General features: G+C 47.5%; 1 long non-coding RNA gene across 9 annotated transcripts in view; it reads left to right on the top strand.

Annotated features, from left to right (window-relative positions):
- Positions 1–19,174, top strand: part of LOC109448708 (uncharacterized) — a 64,014-nt gene extending 44,840 nt beyond the window's left edge. For 5 of the 9 annotated variants that reach the window (XR_012489823.2, XR_016021361.1, XR_016021362.1 and 2 more), the window contains 5 exons: positions 452–647; positions 11,194–11,270; positions 12,535–12,638; positions 15,128–15,194; positions 15,398–19,174. This is a non-coding gene — a long non-coding RNA (uncharacterized LOC109448708). Of the gene's footprint in view, positions 1–451; positions 648–9,403; positions 9,549–11,178; positions 11,271–12,534; positions 12,639–15,127; positions 15,195–15,397 lie in introns of all 9 variants that reach the window. The other 4 variants (XR_016021366.1, XR_016021365.1, XR_016021363.1 and 1 more) reach the window with 4 other exon arrangements.
- Positions 19,175–19,530: the final 356 nt, after the last annotated feature.

The raw sequence follows: 19,530 nt of genomic DNA, 5'->3' as shown, positions 1-19,530 counted from the left end.
CAACCCAAACCCCCAGAATCACAGGGACCCAGACATTCTTACAGCAGCATCTCTTGGGACTAGGTTTGGCTCAGAGCGAGGGCCCCTGACCTCTCAACTCATGGACACTGTGGAAGGCTTGAATTAGACACCTTTACGGCCAACTGAGCCAGACTAGGGTGATTCAGCCACCTGCTACTTGGATGCCTCAGATGCCTTGACCTGGGCTGAGTTTTCCGATTAGTCAGTAAGCAAGCAGGAAACGATGGCCAAAAGTAATCCCTGCCTTTGTACAGCCCTTTCAACTTTTCCAAATAGTTCCCCTCTGTGTTTCTTCAAGCTCATTCGAGCAGATGTCATAACCCCTATTTGACAGAACCTAAACCTCGGATCAGAAGGAAGGAAACATTTATGGAAGATGACACACATCTCAGAAGCGGCTGACCTAGAACTAGGTCTCTTGTCTTTTCAGGTGCTTTCCTCTTTGCAACGTCCTAGAACTTGGAAGGGGTAAGAGAGGATTAGAAGTCTGACCAGTAGGAGAGAATCTCCACTGAAGGGCCCAGAGTGCAAAGGAAAATCTGGCCACGGACGATCCAGAAGGCACAGCGCTGGCCGGCCCCGCTCCCCCTCAGCTGGGTGGGGGCCCAGAGGAGCTGTGCCCAGAGGTATTTTTGTCTTGTTGCTTCAACCCAGGCAGCTCCACTTGGAATGATTTATGATGATTTGGGTTTATTTTGTAAACACAGCTCCTACCATGGGAGGGAGTTACATTCCCAGGGTCTTCCTTCACGGGTGGGATTTCTCTAAAATTATTTTGTAGCTGATGCTACACTCTCGGTGTTCTCCAGTTGTTGAACCTAGAACATTGGCATGGCGAGAGGTCTCGGAGGTTACCCAGCCCTCTGCCTGCTCTTATAGTTGGTGAAGCTGAGGCCTAGAGATTGGGAACAATTCGCTGGAGGCGTATAGCCAGCTAGACCCGATGCGTGAGCCAGAATGCCTCCATACTCTCAAATATTTCTTCCATGATTGTATAGCTCTGGGGAAATAACAGTGGACACAGCAGATACAGTCTGCGGCTTCATGGAACTTCGAGTCTATCCGGGGAGATGGATTTTAAACAAATAATAAAAATGTGCACTGAAAGAGTAGAGGTGCTTTCAGGGCTTATAACAATGGGCATAGCCTGGCCGAGGGTTGAGGGATGGCTGCCTTGAGGCCCTGAAATTTACAAAGAGGAGGAGACTTCGTGCTTGGAGCAGTAGGAGAGAGCTTCTTGGGGGCAGAAGGAGCAGCAGGTACTGGAGACAGGCGAGGCTCTGCAAACTGGCCACTGCAAGAACGAGGGGCAAGGTGAGGCTGGGGCCGGGGGCAGGAGCTATGGCAGGCCTGGTGGGACTTTAGTGCACATTCTAAACACAGTGGAGAAGCAATGAAAGTCATGCAGAATGGGGAAGTCCTGAGGGTCGGTTTGCTTTGTAAGTCAGATCCGTTCTCTGCATAAGAGGGAATGGGCTGGCGAGCTCCGGTCTCTTGATAGAGAGACCAACTCCCTACCCTGTGCAAAGTGGGCTCCATGCCCTAGCACCGCCATTAGTGTTTGCACAGCTGGGATAAGAGATTTGTTTCAGAGTAAGTGTTAAACACTAAGCCCGGCACAGGACACATGCCCTGTAAACCCCTTGTAGCCTGAATGGGACAAAAGCCAGACAATGGTGTCCTTGCTGGTGTTCAAGAGACACAGTGGAAGCTGGCAGGGCCTGGAGGAAATGCCTGTGGTGGAGGAGGGGCTGCCAAGGCCCAGGGTGCAAGCTGGTGGACTTGGGTGGCTGGCCGGCCTAGGACTCTTGACCTGGATGGGGGCAAAGCTGGGCTTGCCAACCTGAAGTTGGAGAAAGAGATGCGTGTCTTCAAGTGCCTGTGAAGGCAGGGAGCTCCAGACTGCCCCAAACAGTCTCTGCATGCCAAGCAGGCACATCAGAATCTGGAATTTTCCACCCTGATTTCTAGTTTGTAAACCTGGGTGTGACTGGATGAGAGAGGGCCCTTCTCTCACCCTGATGCCAGTGCTTCCTTTCACAGTTTTATGGTTCACAAAGCTATTTTACATGCTCTTTTTCCTGTCTCTGTGTCTTCTTATCTGCCTGCTTATCTGTCTGTCTTTCCTTTTTTTCCCTCAGGAGGCAATAAGATGCAGTGAAAACTATGGGCTTTAGAGATAAGCAAGTTTGGGTTTGAATCGTGGCTTTTCCACTTGCCAGTCGAGTAACTTTGGGCAAGTTTCTTAACTTCTTAGATTCTCAGTTTCCTCATCTGTAAAATGGGTATATTAATATTTTAATCATGGAGTTGTAAGGTTTAAATCAGGCAACATGTTTAATACGCATAAGAACATGGTACATAGTAAGTATGCAATAAACTACTATTGTTCATTCATTTGTTTGGTGTTTATCTGGTAGCTACTGTGGGCCAGGCCCTGGACTTGGCACTGGGGTCATAATGCTGATCCCTAAAAACAGCCCTTTCAAGTGTTGGGCAGGGATCAGTGTCCCCTGACCCCAACTACGGCATGTGGGAAAAGTGGTTCCTCCCAGGGAGGGTCTGAAAAATGCCCCCAGATCTAGAGATGGATCTAGATGCTGTCTATGCAATGCTTCCAAGGGCCAGGCTTTCAGTTTTTGCTTTCTTTTCCTCTTGCACTTTTCTTGTTCAGTTCCATTCAAATAATCGATCAGAGTGTGCCTACTACCACATGGCAGGCCTTGAGCCAGGTCCTCCACAGGACACCAACATGAGTGAGTGAGGTGTGGGTCTTGGCCAGTCTAGTAACACCGACAGGATAGTAACTGAGATGGTCATGGGATAAGACCTGTCCCACAAGGAATGTCTGCAGGAGCCAGTCTCTCTAGCTTGGTGGCAAAAGACTCAGTGAGTCTCCTAATTTCCGAAGCCTGTCCCAGGAAAGGTTTCCCTGGAGGCAGAACCAGGACACGAGGTAGAAATCACCATAAGGCGTATTTGGTCTCGTTTAAAGAAACACAGCTTTGTAATATCTTTGGGTGTCCAGCAATAGAAAAGGCTGTCTGATAAGCAAAGCAAGCTCCAACTCTGGGAATGCTCAGGCAAGGCTGGATAAACACCCACCAGGCTGTTGTAAAAGAAATGCCTGCTTTGGGTGGGAGGTGTGATGAGATGACCTCTAGGCTTCCAAGTAGCCCGGGGATGCGAGGATTCTGTTTCCATGGTCAGGCTCATACCACCTTCCCTTGGATGCTCGCCAGCTCCCTCCCTCTGGGGCTCTCCCTGCAGCTTTCTTTACTCCTTCCTGAACCTAGCTCCGGAATCTCCCCACCACCATGGCAGCTTACCAACGCCCGGTCCAACACGTCATGCTGCTGGGGCATGTGCAATATGGTTTCCAGACTGTGCTCTGGCTAGACAATTTAGTTTTGTTATCATATCAGCTCCTTTTAGAAACCTTCCCCCTGTAAGTATTTATATTTTCTTTCTTAAATTTATCTTTCACACACCATGTGGCAAAAAGATACACACACAAGCATCTATTACTCTACGCTTAAGCTTGATATTTTGGAAACTCCATCAGCTCTAGAGTCTGGATTCAAATCCCCTCTCCATTACTTGCTATCAATGTTGTCCTGGCTCAGCTCTTACTGTCTGCAAGACTATTCATATCTTAATATCTGTAAAGCTAGGTAATGACAACATCTAGCTCACAGGGATGCTATAGGACTAGACAGATAATAACATGCAAAAAAACTCAGAACAATGCCCGACACGTTATTTCCAATAATTCATTTATCCAGTGAAATTTATCCAATGAAAATGAATAAAATAATCACTACATAATTGTTTTGTTCTGTTGTAGAACAAAACTCAACCGAGTAAATTTGCAGATCTAATTGGCTTTATTTAGAGATTCATGAATCGGGCAGCATCCCATCTAGCAACTAGAAGGGCGCTCCAAGGTGTTGTACAAAATGGATCGTTTTTATAAGCAGAAGGGTGGGGCAGGGGTGTTATTAGAAAAAAAAAGGATTATGTTGTGGCCAGGTCATCTTCTGGGGGGAAGGGCATGGCAGGGAGTTTTAGCAGATTATGCCACCAGTATTGGTCAGAAGACTCCAGGCTGAGTAATTGAAAATTCCACTCCTGGCTGAAACTGTAATTAAGTTAGTTAATTAGGTTAATTATTAAGTTTTGGTTTGGTGACTTGGCTTAGCAAAAATCACTCCATTTTGGCCTCCCTTTTTTTTCGTTTAAGAGTTTGCAATCCTTCATTTCCTTTTTATGTATTAATTTTCGAATTATTTCTTGCACCCTTTAGAAATCAGAATCATGTTGGCATTGAAAAGGTTCTAGACGCTTCTTAATCCAATCTAACTTTATGCTGTGCTAAGGAAATTGAGCGTCAGAGGGGTGAAGCTATTTGCTCATCCAGTGGCAGAGCCAGGAAGAGGATACAGGGGTTTTTGCTCTTGACTGATACCCTGCACACAGCATGATTTCCCTAACGAGAATTAATTAAGGGTTACCATATTTTTCTGGCAGGTGGCTTTTAAAAAATAACAAACTGCAAGCACATAATTAAATAAATAACCACCGAAAACCTTTTCCATGAAATTTGTTATTTAAATAATTGGAAAGAGGAAAATGGGGTGGTGGACAAAAAAGGGGGCCACCCACTAAACCTGACAAGCTCAGAGGTGGTCAATGTGGTGGACCCTACGAACTGAGAGACTGAAATGAACCCCGTAGGGTGCTCTGAACATAAAAATCCCTAATTTAAAAGCGGGTCATGGCAGGTAGTCACATCCTGGGCCTGTAGCTTCCTTGACAAAGGTCAGTCTTACCTTAGGTGAGCCTGTCTATTGTCTGTTTTACATCTCAGATAACATACCTTTGAAATGTCAGAGTACTCTTCTGTTGCAGACTGCTCAAGGCACCAAGGTAGGCATGCAGGAGGCTGCAGAGCCTCTCATTGCTATCTTGTTGCTCACAGGCCATCTCTGTGTGCTGTCAATGTTAATGATCCTGTACCCACCAGTTTAAAAGAAGGATGTATTACTCTATTTGGCCTTTTTATCCAATCCCAGAGATTACCCCCCACACACACTTTGCTTTCTTCCAGCCCCCTTCATCTACCACCAATGGATTTCATGTAACCCTCTGTACATCTCCTCCTTTAATGCTAATGTATAAAACAAGAGGCAAAACTGGCGTTCTCCAGAGCATTTTCTCAATCCATTGAGATTTTGCTTCCAGGCAATTGTCATCAGTTTGGCTCAAAATAAACTCATGAAAATTCTCTACAGGTTTGGACAGGATTTATATGCTATTTTCTGTTTCTGTGTTCAGAGGGTTTTGGTGGCTTCTAGGGGTCCAGCAGCCCCCCCCCCCCAACTCCCCAGCCCTACATGCCTCTTGAGAAGCCACGGCTGGCTGGAGATAACGTCGTATGGATGCCGCTTCCCAACAGTCCTCCTAGTTTGCTTCTTGGAACACCAGTTCCAAAGCCCATGCGCTCAGCCTGTGTGCCTTCAATCATTAATGGATGTGCTGCCAAACTTTTTCCAGTGTGTGTAAAATTTATTTTTGCTTCAGCTGCGCCTCATACTATTGTAATGATGCCTGGTGGGGAGAACGCTGAGCTAAGTGAGTGGGCGTGATGTCCTGCAGAGTGGGGTCAACTGACTACACAAAAGGTGTGGTGTGATGCCAAGGCATTTCAAGGAAGACTTTTCTGGAATAGGTGGCGACTTGGCTTGGGGAATATACGAACGCATGATCAGGGCAGAGCCAAGGTCTAGTCAACCTTCCACTCAGGACTGAGGGGCCCTGAGTGAACCATGCCATCTTGACCGTCCCATGGAAAGACCTTTTGAAACACTAGACCCGCCCATGTACATTGCCCGTGTTACTGATTTCAAGTGTGCTGCCCCAGATTCCAGAATTGGAAAGTGTACTGTGAACAAAAAAGCTTGAGAGCCATTGTTCTAAGTGTGACATGGAACAAAGTGTTCCCTGGTGACATAATTTTGTGCAATAGTGTTGAACAGAGTTCGACCTGCTTCCTTGCTGCAGGATTTCTCAGCGCCTCAGTATGCTAATATCTATGGTAACTCCCCCAGAACAGGTTTAGAATGCAGCATTTACCCATCCTTCCTGGTCACAGAGCCATGTGTTTCTTTCTAAGAGCATACGTAGGGACCAGGGTTCTGAGGAGACTTTGGTAGGTATTCTTCCAGAAAGATTTCACCTTCTCTCTTTTTATTTGAGCAGTTTAAAGGCTGTGTATACAAAGGGTTAATCCAAAAACTGACCCTTTGTAGTCCCTGATACACAACTCATCCACTCACCTGGACACCTAACTCTACTTACGGTGCTTTCTGAACATATCTAAGAAGGTTCACAGGGCCACTCACTCTCCTTGGGGAGCAGATGGGGCCCCTCCTTCATGCAAGAAGGAAAGCCAGTGTCTTATACACCCTACCTTAGAGTGAGAGCATTTTCTCAGGACTTACCTCCTCAGCCAGATACTCGTATTATTTGCTTACAAGGCTGTTTCCAAAATGTAGCTGCCAGGCTGCTGCAGCACAGGACACACTGCTTGTTGGCCCTCCTTTCTCTCCATCTCACTGGACACTGTGGAAAGCCTTCATGCTTTGGCCTGAACACCGGCTGGAGCTAAACCTTCGGCCAGTATGGCATTAGCGTGAGCAAGTTAATAGCTTAGAATGTCTCTCCAGCTTTTTGGACTCAATTTTTTTTTTCCCCATTGGTAAAACAAGGGGGTAAGACCGGGTGCATCACACACTCACAAACATTCACTGAATCTACCCTGAGCTAGATGTCATGCTTTGGTAATGCAACAGGATGAAATAAGGGTTTTGTTTTTTTGTTGTTTGTTTGTTTGATAGAAGCATGCCAATAAATTATAATATAGCATGCTCTCTGTAAGAAGTGCTACAGAGACAGGGAGGAGGAAGTGATGAATTCTGTCTATACAATATTAGAGATTTCCTCCAGCGCTGGTATTCTTAGATACTGTGCCTTCAGGATCTTTTCTTCTTGTTTCAGTTGGCCCAAAGCCATCTGATTCTCAAAACAGCAGAGAAGGTCCAATATCACCGTCATTGGGTGCTAGCTGACTGTCAGCTGACTACCCTTGATCTGACGTCGACCTCGCCTTAGCTCAGCGTCTGCCCCACACCCCCAAGTAGGAATCAATGCACCTCCTGAACACAAGTCTACCACAGACAGTGTGGCCACAGTGGAGTAGAAACTCTGCGTGTCATTCATTCTCCTAAGCCAGCCTCCAACTATAAGAGGAAAAGGCTGCCTCCCCTCATGGAAACTTCAGGCTCCTAGCACTTCTCAAGGCCTAAAGACAGTAACTCAAATTCTTCACTCAGGAGCCTAAATCCTCCCTGTCGTTTGGCTGTAGGACACTTATTCTGCTTCATCACCTGTCCCTTTTACCTCGTTCTGAAATCTGGAGACTCCTACCTTGTTCTCCTTTCTCTCCTCCTCTTTTTCCTCCTCCGGAATGTGTCCTTTCACATTCCGGGTACCATTTGCTGAGGACGAGTTCAGCAATGATGCCACCATCAGTCCTGATGAGTGGCTGGTTATGGTCTCAGACAGAAAAATCAGGACATGTGGTCTGATAATCCCCAGCTGACCCAGGGTGTGAGGAAAGACTTTTTGGCTCTGAGAACCTTCAGGCACTTCTAGTGTACTCTGGAGAACCTCGACCATTCTCTCTCCCTTAACAACAAAAAAGTCCTATTCCACCAGGGACAAAATACACGGAAGCAGCATTGTTAGTCGCTGTAGCCACAGGCCACCCACCCTCTGCCCTTCCTCACCTTCACATCCCCAGGGACACTATAGAAAACAAAGAGTTGTAGCTGAGAGAGCCAAGGGTGGGCTGGCACAAGGAAGCCTGGAAACCTGGAACGGGGAGTCCAGGAATGGGAGGGCCAGTCAGTTCTACCAGCTGGGAGCCCCTGCGCTGGGGGTAATGAGGCGGAGGAAGTCGCTCCCATCCCTTCTGATACAGTCAGAGATGAGTCCTCTCATCTCCGTCAGCCTCCAACCTGAGCTCACCACTGCCCCACTGCGCCTCTCTCTCCTCATCAGGAAACCACTTCCTGCTCCTTTACTAAGTCTGAGGCACTCACCACTTTCTCAGAACTTTAAAACTGTCAATCACCACCTCTCTCCTCCATCCCTCACTCCCTCCCTCTTTCCTTCCTTCCTTTCTTTCCTTCCTTCCCCACTAAATGTGTCCCTTTTACCAGATTGATCTCATTCTTCCTTTGTCCCTCGCTGGACCTTCCTTCAGGGCTTCTGCAGCACCCCCAGTTTCTTCTCTTGTCTGGCTCCTTCTTCTCCATCTGTCAAACAGGCACAGTGCAGCCACCTGCTGACCCCACTGTCCACCCCTTTCCTCTGTACCTTTGTTAATGTCTTCTGTGCTATGACTCTGCCCCTGAACCTGCTTTCCTGGATAGCCCGTGTCCTCCCAATAACCTCTGTTCCTTTTTTATCCTATTCTACTCCTTTGGGGCATTAAAATTTAATTTAGAAATTTATTATAAAAATGATACCCACAAATAATACCTTTTATCATAGAGTAGAAAGAGAAGCATCACCCACCCCACGCGCCCCATGCCATTCCCCAGAGGTAACCACTATAAATAATTTGGTAAAAATTCCTCTATACAGTTGCTTATGAATTTACAACGTTGCGTCATTTCAACATATCTTCTGTAATTGCTTTTGCACTTAATACGATGCTGCACGTCTTTCCATGCGAGTATATATAATACATATCATTTAAAAAATGGCCAGTGTTCCATTATATGGCTATACCATAATTTATTTAGCCACTATTCTTTGGATGGGTACTGAGGTTATTTCTACTTGTTATTTATTTCTACATTCATTCATGCATGCACTCATTCCTATTACAAACAATGCTGCAATGAGCTCCTTCCACGTACTCGTGTATCTTTGCACACTTGTGCTCAGAATATTGGTCACTTGCTCATCACTCTCTGTGTTGACACTTCTTGAATCTTCAGCTTCTGTCTTGGTTCTCTTCTGCCATAAGAAACCTCTCTTTTCCCTGAGCACCCAATGCATGTCACCCCTTCTTGTTTCTGTTCCAAATCTCTGCTCCTGAAATAACCACTTCCTACTCACGCTTCCTGCCCAAGCCTTGTGCAGAACCATCCCTAATTCCCTAGACCTGTCTTCCCTAATTTTAGGTAGCACTTACTGTGTGCTGGAGCAGACATTATATCATTCCTTCCTGTAACAGGAGGGTGAGGTATGGATTATATTGTTTTAGCATTTTTTTTTAAACCACATTTTATTATTATTATTTTTTAAGGAGGGCGCAGCTCACAGTGGCCCATGTGGGGATTGAACCGGCAACCTTGGTGTTATTAGTACCACGTTCTAACCAACTGAGCTAACCAGCCACCTCCTGTTTTAGCATTTTGAAAGTGATAAAAACTGAAGCTCGGAAAGTTAAGGTACGTGTCCCTGGCATCCAACTCGTTAAATGGAGGAGGACCCAGGGTTCAACCTCAGGCCTCTTCCCCTGTGTAACGCAGGGATGTCCGTAACCACCTGTCACTCAGCCTCCGGCTCTGGTGCTCACAGGTCCAGTGCACCTACTGCGGCACCTACAAACTGAACCTTGGAATTTACTCACAAGTCTGTTCCCGCAGACTGGGAGCTCCCTGAGGGCAGGCCCCGTGTCTCTTCTTTCTGCTTTTCCTGTATTGAGTACAGAACCTGTCATGGTATAGGCGCTGACATGGGTTTGAATGAATGAACCGGTGTTTGCTGAATGAAGAATCCCAGCCCTCCCTGAACCAGGTCAAGCGCCAAACATCAGCACTCGATAACACATGCTGAGCTTGCGGCTTATATCCTGCTAATTTATGAGAAGAAAATACCCTCCTCCCAGGGCCCTAATTAACTAAATTACAAGAAGCTCTTTGGATGGCAGGCAGTAGATCGTAATGATTTAAGAGACAGACTCTGAAGTAAGATGGCCTATGTTCTGATTCCAGCTCTGCCACTTGCTAGGCAAGTTCTTCAATTTCCATAATCCTCAGTGAGCCAACTAGTAAAATGGGGCAAATGACAGTTACTCGCTAATTGGGTTACGGTGAGAACTAAATGAGGAAGTTAATATGAAACGCTTAGCATGGTGCCTGGCATACAGAAAGCACTCAGTAAATGTCAGTTGCACTATGGCCATCAGGACCAGTATTGGCTCCTCTCATTCTTTGTTCAAAGTGAAATATATCAAGCATTCATCTCCCTTCCACTGCCCAAAGCTTTTGTTACTTTCCATTTTCACAAAAATTCTCTTTCTTGCCCTTACTTGTAAAACAAGCATTTATTGAGTGCCTTCTGTTTACCGGTCTCCTTCCTGGTTGGTCCCTCACCTGTCGTGGAGACTACAGTAAAGAGGCTGGCGGCCCAGGGGAGGGTAAAACCTTCCTGCCCGTTGCAGTTGAGAACATCACTCAGTTCTCTGGAGAACACACCTGTTTTTCTGTTCCAACTTCAAGGATTTGCTACGAACCATTTCTCACGAAAGTCTCGAGGTTTTGTACCTTGATGCATGAAGGTCATTTCTAGAACCTGATTCATAGAGGTACCCGTGCTGTTGATCTTTGAGACAAAATGTTTTCCTGTATCAGCAACTTCTGAAAGTGGCGTTAGGAACCAGCATTTGTTTTGTGATTCTGTACATGGCTTCTACTCATGTCCATGTATGAATTTTTTAGGGAGGTAGTTGTTGTTTTGTTTGTTGGGGGGTCTGTTTTGTCTGTTTGTTAACCAGGTCTAGGACTGTTTGAGAAAGAACCTACCCCTTGCAACCCAGACCAAAACAAATGAAGAAGAAAGTCCCCCTAACCCCAAACTCAAATCCCAGCAAAAGCGAGTGATTCACTATAAGCAAGTTTTCCACACTTAAACTATAGATTATTCAATTCCAGAACTATATTGTGCTCAAGGAACCATGCTGACTGTTTAATTAAGTTATGTCAAAAGGAGGAAATTCCCCGGTAATGCCACTCAGCTCCCAAATTTGGGATTGTCTTTCTATGTATCTAACTTACACATCTCTTATTGTAAACTAAGGTGTCCCTTCTCCAGGTGATACACCTGCTCAGGAAGCCCAGCTCCAGGGATGCAGGGAGACGTGAATGGGGTAAAGCTCACTTCTCTGTTTGGTAAGTACCTGAAGTAGGTGTGGCTTCACCTTATGCAAGCACCTGGCTATTTGCCCTGCTACCTGGCTCTCAGGAGACAGGCCTCCTGCAATGCCAAGTGTTCCTGGAAGCTAAGTCACTAGGGGTCTGCTGGTGCTTCTCCTTGCTCCTCGCTGCCCTGGAGCCCTGGCTTCTTTGTCAGATGTTGTGTTATCTGAATGACTCAGGCCACTGCACTCAGGTCAAAGAAGATTGTGGATCAAACAACCAAAACTCTCACCTTGACCCCAAAGTCCCATCTCTCTTGGCCTTCGTCCCCTCAGCCAAGAGGTAAAGAGTTTCATTGGAACATTTGTGAGCCCCCCCCCCTCCCTGTTCCAGAATCCTCCAGAATCCGTTGCCTGTGACCTAATTGTGAAGGACAGTGAGAAGGGAGAGCCGCTGTTTGGAATTCATGGGTGGGGTGGGTGGGGTACCTCCCAATAACATACTTGACTGGGGATTGGAGCAACCTGTTTGTCCAAACCTCTGGTGTGGCTGAATGAGGCCTGCCAGGTCTTTGGCGTTGTTGCAAGTACATAGAGAATGCACTTATCAGAGACCATCGGGCTCATATACCTGACACTTGACCAAATACCGAAAAAGATGAAAATTGCCCAAGAGGTGGAACCCACATGATCCGCTGATCAAATCAGTATGTCAACTCTCTCTTAGAAGCTCCGGGCTGAGGGAACGCCTGCCTCTGCCATTTCGAAAGACTTTTTAATACAGTTTTCTCCCTGAGTGATTTTGTCCTCGAAGGAACTGTGGGAGGGCCTAGGGAGATTTTTAAAACTTAGTGCTGAACTAATTCTGGGCCTAAATGATTTTGAAAGCCCATCATGTAATCAGGAAAGTGGTGGCAGGGAGTCTGGGGCTGGAAGTCAGGAGACAGGGATTCTAGCCCTGGCTCTGCCACTACCTGGCTGTCTAGTCTCCAGCAAGTTGCTTCATCTCTCTGGGCCTCAATGTTCTCGTAAAGCAGCATCTCTCCATGGTTTCTTCCTGTCCTGACACACCACGACAGCTCCGAAGACAGGAACGTTCCATCTCAGGTGTAGAACTTGGGGTCAGACCTACCAATTTTTAAAAAAATTAAATGTATTGGGTGACATTGGTTACTAAGGTTCTGGAAGTTTCAAATGTACCGTCTTATAATACGTCATCTGTGTATTGCATTGTGTGCTCATCAATCAAAGTTTAGTCTCCCTTCTGTCACTAAATATGTACCCTAATCTTTTACCAGTCCGCTTCTTCCCTCGTGTGGAGACACAGCGCTGGTGTGGAGTTTATATTCCCTTCCCAGCCTCCTGTTCTCGGAAGGCCTTTGGGATGCCTCCAAGAAAGCAGGTGAGCTGCATGGGTATTTGAGGCTTGGAAGGGGCTTCAAGGAGAATCTCCCAGCTATTTCAAGAATGCCTCTTACTCCAGTTGTCTGGGGGGAGGTGCTTGGCATGTTTGGGTACCAGCATTTCATAAAAGTTAACAGCCCTGGCTTCAGACTTAGCCAGCTCTTCCCTCGTAGTCCAGGCTTGCCAATCATTTCAACTCATTATTCAGCAAATTTATCAAGTGCCTATTTTGTGCCAGGGACTAAGCTATTTTGCATACATGATAACTTTTAATCCTCACGACTCTATAAAGTAGGTACTAACTTTATCCCCACTTTTTGGATGAGGAAACCGAAACTGAGGAAACTGAGAGGTGCTATGAAGTATCCTAGGTCACACAGCTAGCAAGTGGCAAACGTGGGGCTCCAATCCAGGTCTCCTGACTCCAAACTCTGGCTCTCAACCACTGTACTCTGCCGCCTCCCAAACCTTATTTTATTTAATCCTCATTTAAATCCTCATTGGCTTTATTGCAAAGTTTCCACCTCACTGCTTCAGAAAAGCCCCTAAGAGTTGGCCTGTCCACATCCTAGATTAACAAGCATGTCCACTTCTGAAAAAGGATGGAGTCGACAGACGCTGGACGGTGCAGTGGGAAAAGCCAGCAGTATGTCTGATTCCAATGACTCAGCCTCTAGACCTGAGGCTCGCCCCCATTTGACCTGAGGCATTTCTACTCTCTGAACTTTACCAGCCTTGCTTTCCTCATAAGGATATTGTAAGAATCAATGGAGAGTGCAGCTATGAAAGGACTTTGTAAATTGGAAAGTGATGAAAGCAGACTCATTATTACTGCGGCCCTACTTCTCTGAATTTGTCACTTACCACACTGACCAGTAAAGTGAGCGTGGCCTTCAAGAATCTGGAGATACGCCATCTAATGGTACAAACATTGGGGTCCCACGATGAAGCTGTCTGAGGCAGGGTTTGCTCTCAAAGGGCCAGCGCTCCTGCCTGACTCATTCAGAAACGCCACATTCCAGGACATGTGGCGTTACGATGCTGGCGCTGTAACATGTGGTCGGCCCAGAAAGGCTGGGATGTGACATTCCTGAACAGATTCAGGCATGAGGAGAGAGAAGTGCAAAACACAACCTTTGTAAACAGACAGCCTGGGGCTGAGGAGAGGTGGGAGAAGACGTTGCTTGTTTTCTGTACACTTGTTTGGGAAGTCTGTGGAGGTGTAGTTCCCTACCATCCATCACTGGACCTTATCATCCTTCGGGAAGCACGCATTGCCACATGCCTGCAGACCACCTCACCCCAGGGCTCCACTCCCGGACCACAGATTCCATTCGGGTTGGATAGTGGGACAACTTGCTGACTTAACCACTCAGCCCTTCAAGGAATGAGAGGAGATGAAAACCAAAGGTCCAGAGGAGCTCTGGACCATTTGTCACCGAGTTTTTCCATTTGTGCATTTATTCTTTCTCTTCTTGCCCAGTTGTGCTAAGGGTGGCACGCGAAGGGGATTTTATTTATGTTGAGATTTTTTTTGGTCTGTGTCTAGGTGGGGACCTAAGGGGGAGAGAGAGAAGCAGACCCACTGGTCCAGGCTTGGGGCAAGCAAGTTTCATTCCTTACCCTACAGAGGCTGCCATGGAACGAGTTAAAAGAGTTCCAGAGTCACTGCCTGCCTCCTGTAAGGTGGAGGGGCTGCGGGGCTCATGACAACTCTCTCAGAGGTCTCCTCGCTTTGATTCCTCTCCTGTCATGGGGGATATTGATATCCTGCCTGTCTAACAATGAGCAGTTAACTGGCTGTTGCAAAATCCCCTGCTTAGCGTGGCACCAGGTAGGTAGCTGTAGTCATGGAAGTGAAGAAGGCAAGTGGCCAGGAGATGCTGACAGAAAACGCCATTGGGGGCAAGGCCTGTAGGGTGAGTTGGAGACCTGGGCTCCAGGCCCAGCCCTGCCACTGCTTCTGCGTGAACTTGGCCAAGTGGCTTGCCTTCTCTGGGACTAAATTTTATGAAAGAGGGTTAGGCAATGATCTGTAAGGTCCCTTCCAACTAGGCTGACCAACCACCCCAGTTTGCCCAGGGCCATGGTGGTTTTACAGTTGGACATTTCACGCCCAGGAATTCCTACTTCTAACTAAAATCTCTACTCCCTGATTATTCTTGTAATTTCCCTCTGGGGTCTCAAACCCTTTCCACCCTGTGCCATAGAAGCCTCTTCTCTGGATTAGAAAATCATGGGGGTAAGTTCTTCTCCTAAAGGGGTGTGGGCATGATACTCCAAACATGTAACATTCTCTGTGGCAAGGCCCCAACCCATCATGCTGTTCTGGCCGGCTACGCCCCACCCCCAGGTAGCCCCACACTGAAACTGGGCTTCCCTCTCCAGGTCTGGGATAATTCCACCTTTCTGTGGTCCCAACACTGACTTCAGGACCAGCAGATCTGAAGGACTAACCAGCTTCCCTCTCAATTCTTGTTCTCACAGCAAAGGTGGTGACTCCCCAGTTCACCGGTCAGATCAGCCTTAGTCCAGCTTCTTACAGAATGTAAAGGTGAGACTGCTCCGGGCGCTGCTGACTAAACCCCGAGAAGACCTACCCTGATGGGCTGCCAATTGTTTTCTCAGTTAGAGAGGAGCCCCTACAGTATTTGGGATTGAGGAAGTTGAAAGTTTCGAATAATGGTTACCACACATGTATCCAAGGGCGGAGGAAAGCAAGCTCATGTGACATTTGGCTCTCCTCCACCTCCACAGCTGTCGAGCCCATTGCACGTGACCTCCCTGCCTGTTTTGGGCCTGCCTTCGGTGTGCTCTCTCATTTGGGCTGTGTGCTCAGCTTCGGATGAGCGCTAAAAGTTGGTGAAGCAGACCCTGGAGCCAGCCCCTCCGATGACGCTGCGGTGTGGGCGGGCCAACCAACATCCGCGCAGCTCTCTGTGATGTGACTTGTCTGCTCACACCCATCTGAGTGCCATGGCAGCAAAAAGCAGGGTAATTCATTCTGCCTGGGTGACACCTGTGCTGGGCCTGGGAGGTGAGGAGGAGCGGCAGGTGGAGTGTGAGTGGGAAGAAGCCGGCGTGCCAAGCATCGAAAATGGCACACAAAGCTGGGAGCTTTCTCCCACCCCCGCTGGCTGTCTCCCTTTGTCACCAACTGTGGGTGGCAGTGGGTCAAGGATTGTTGGGCTAGAGGCCAAGGCAGGCAGAGTCAGGCCTCCGGAGGCTGCTAGGCCCAGGGAGCCCGGGTACATCCGGGAGCCTCCTTCCTAGTTCCCTAGTTCACAGCTTCCTCCTGTCAAAGCACCCACTCTGACCTGGCTGCATCCCCCAGGCCCCCTCCAGGCTGTCACAGTCCCTGGCAGTCCCTTCCCAGCCCTCTGGTCTCTGCTCCCTCTTTTCCAGTCCCGCAGTAACTACGATGGTTCACATCCCGGTCATCTCCCACTTGGTTGGTTGCAACAGCCTCCTCGTCAATCCAGTGATTCAGGCCTCTCTGTTTCCCCCCATCCTGTGTGTGCTGCCAGGCGAATCTTTCCATAACAGTGTTTTGTTGACCTCGTGTACCTGTTCTGAAATCTTCGTGAGCACATTTCCTCAGACCTCACCATCCGCTGTGTACAAACAAGGCCACGTTCATATTCATAACCTAATTGACTTTGGCTCCCGTCTCTCTGCTTACATGGGAGCTCGGTCTCTTCCAAAGTGCACCCCAAGTAGTTGTGGGAACCCCCAGGACAGTGCTCTGAGCATTGGGTCCTGTCTGTGCATGTTTGCTAACGGTCTGTGAGCAGGCCAGCACACACACCGAGCAGAAGTGTTTAGAGACTTGCGTAGCAATTTGATGTGCTGTGACCTCTGGCATAGGTTTTTTTTTTTTTTTTTTTTTTAAATTTTACAAAACAAGCAACAACACCGACAAAAACACCTGGTCCTTCACCCCAGATGATTTGAGAAGCACTGCCCTAGGGGGTCTCACCCACAAACAAATCTCGCCCCTCAGCGCAGTCCCTTATGAGTTCCCTGCTACCTAGTGGCAGCTCTGGAGTTGCTTTTTCAATCAATCAACCCATCAAGGGTTCAAATCAATTCCTTCTGTCTCTCTCCTTGGAGCACAGCTCTCCAGAGTATTCATGTAAGAAGCAGCTTGCTTCAAAAAAAGTACCAGCAATTCAGAACATCTGCCCTTTTAACATTAAATTTGGCACTCCTATTTCAAATCACTATTGGCCTTCTTTCACTAAAGCGCTTTTTTTTTTTCTGTTTAGCTTGGTAATTTAAAAAAATGTTCAAATCACTTTACTGAAATATAAATTCCATGCATTACAGTACAGTGATTTTCAGTGTATCATTTGAGGGATTTTTGACAGTGAAGACATTTGTTAGTTCACCACCCCAGTTAAGATAAAAACCAATTCCGTCACCTAGAAAGTTCTGTTGTGCTCGTCCCTTAGGCTCCTTGGCAGTTAATCCCCACTTCCGCCGGAAGGCACAGGCAGTAACTTACCTGCTTTTTATTTCTACAGCTTGGTTTGGCTTCTTCTAGAATGTTGCATACATGAGATCCTCCAGAAGGTACCGTTGGATGTCTGGCTATTTTCACTCACCTGGTACATTAATCATATTTAGGACACTGTCACTCCCTGCAGTTTTTAAAAGCTATACCTGCAGAAAGAGACCCTCTAGGGACCCTCAGGGAACCTCAGCAAGCATGTTCCCATCATTCTGAGGGAACTTTGAATGTGTTTTAATAAAACCCACATGCCTCTGGGACTTATTTTCCACTCGCAGGACTTAGAAAATGGGGTAATAGGTGATGACTTTCCTGGTAAGTGTTTGGGGGACACCATCTAAATCTCAGACTATCTGTGGCATCCATCTCCAGTTCGGAAGATGGGACTGCTGGTCGGTCAGGGGTTGTGAGCAGGGTGTGAACGTGTACTCTGACCTGGGGGTAGAGCAACAGGGTCTCACACCCTGCTGACAATAACAGTGAGCGTCTGAAGCTCCTACTAAGACGTGAGTGTCCGACCTGACTGATGAGAAATGTTTCCTCACTTACTATCTGCATGAAGTAGTGAGCACACTGGCAGTAGCAAGATAAGCAAAACAATTACACTGACAACAGCAACAGACCATAAAACAAACAAAAGACCACCCACATCTACCAGGGAAAGCCACACACAGCTTTGGGAAGACTTGTCTACCTCCCAGAAATCCAGAAGAGTTAAGAACTTAGTGATACCATTGTACAGATGGCAAAACCGAGGTCAAGCTGAAGGGGTGCCTGTCCAAGGCCATATGACTGAGGCTGTGACTGAGCAAGGATCAGCGTCTGGAGCTCCTTGATGCTTAAGTTGCTGCCCTTTTAATTTCCCCCATCTGTCTCCGTAAAGGATATTTTTAGTACATTGTACTTATTAAATAAAGTTATGGTCTTTGACCCTGTCTTATAAGCCTGGGAGCCAAATATTTTATAAGACATGTAAATTGTTGATTCCATGTACCCCTTAATCGATTCCATAGGACTATTTGGAGACTCAACTCAGACCGGGGTGAAACAGCCCTGTCAAATGGCTGTAAAGGAAGGTGGGGATGGAAACGTGACCATTGTTATGTCCCTCTGGGTTTTGTGTGGAAAGTAGCCAGGGACCACCTTCCAAGTTGAATTTGAAAATGTTAGAGCCGAAAGGCAGATGGAGAACACCCCCATTTCATATGTGGGGAAACTGAGGCCCAGAGAGGGATAGGGCTACCCTTAGGGGTGCATTATAGGTTAATTTGCAGAGACAGAGGTCGATTCGGCTTCGTATCTCCCAGAGGGATGCATTTCCATCTACCACCCCAAATAGCCTGCTTAAATGTCCAGGCCTGATGGCAGGAAGCTTATTCTAAACTTGTTTGGATGACTATGGGATCCAGCAGAGAAGACACGGGAAATGCTGTGCTTGGAGTCAGTGGCTGTGTCTTTAAGACATGCGGCGTCTCCTTGGGAAGAACAGGAGCCATAAGCTCAGAGAACTGAAGTGCTATTTCTGTATCTGGGACTTGGCTTAAGGTGTGTGTCCCCAGGCCTCACCTCAAGCTTCCTTTCTGCACACAGGCCCCCTTTGCTGAAGAGTGAAGGTGGCATTTTCTCCGGATGTTCCTGCAAGTTACCAGCCCGTCTCACAGCTGGCTGCAGACAGTGGACTCAGAGTGAGAGGCCGGCAGCCAGCAGCTGGATGTGCTGGTGCTGCCAGCCCAGCACCGTGGTCCAGAGCTCCAGGTCTCTCTCATTCTCGCTGCAGGGGCCCTAGCTGACACCAAAGGCTCCAGAGTGCACGACAGAAAGGAGACCTGGAAGTGCCGTTCAGGAGCTAGCACGATGCTCTCTCTCCTTTTACAGACAAAGAAACTGGCCCAAGAAAGGGAGGTGACTTTCTTGTCACCAGTAATCCCAGAGTTAATGACACATCTGGGAGTTGTCCCGGCTTCTGGACTCCTAATTCTGTGCTCCAATAGAGAAATCATGAATAAACGCCTCCTATGTGACAGGTATTGTGCTAAGTGCTTCGCCAGTCAGACTTACTAAGCTCCTAGCATCCACCAGGTACTTGCAGCTTCTACGCCCCCAGGGAATAGCACGAGCAGTGGTCCCTACCTCCACATTGCTGCAGACAGACAAGCAATTGGGCAGTTACCACCCAGGGTGGGACTTGTTATCATGGGGGACATATAGGGTGCCACTGAGAACATAAGAGGCATTAGTCTAGATGGAGGGGAGGGGAATCACTAAAAGCTCCCCCCACCAAAGGATCAAAGAGAAGACCAGAGGCCAAATCGGAATTATGTGAGCCAAGGTTGGGTGCGTAAGAGCGTTCTGGGTGGGAAGATGGCACATGCAAGGG

The sequence above is a fragment of the Rhinolophus sinicus genome, chromosome 5 (genome assembly GCF_057876585.1).
Source record: "Rhinolophus sinicus isolate RSI-liver-muscle chromosome 5, RSI-T2T, whole genome shotgun sequence".
Classification (NCBI taxonomy): Eukaryota; Metazoa; Chordata; class Mammalia; order Chiroptera; family Rhinolophidae; genus Rhinolophus; species Rhinolophus sinicus.
The sequence above is the reverse complement of the archived record's forward strand: the minus strand, read 5'-3'. Positions and strand labels throughout refer to the sequence as shown.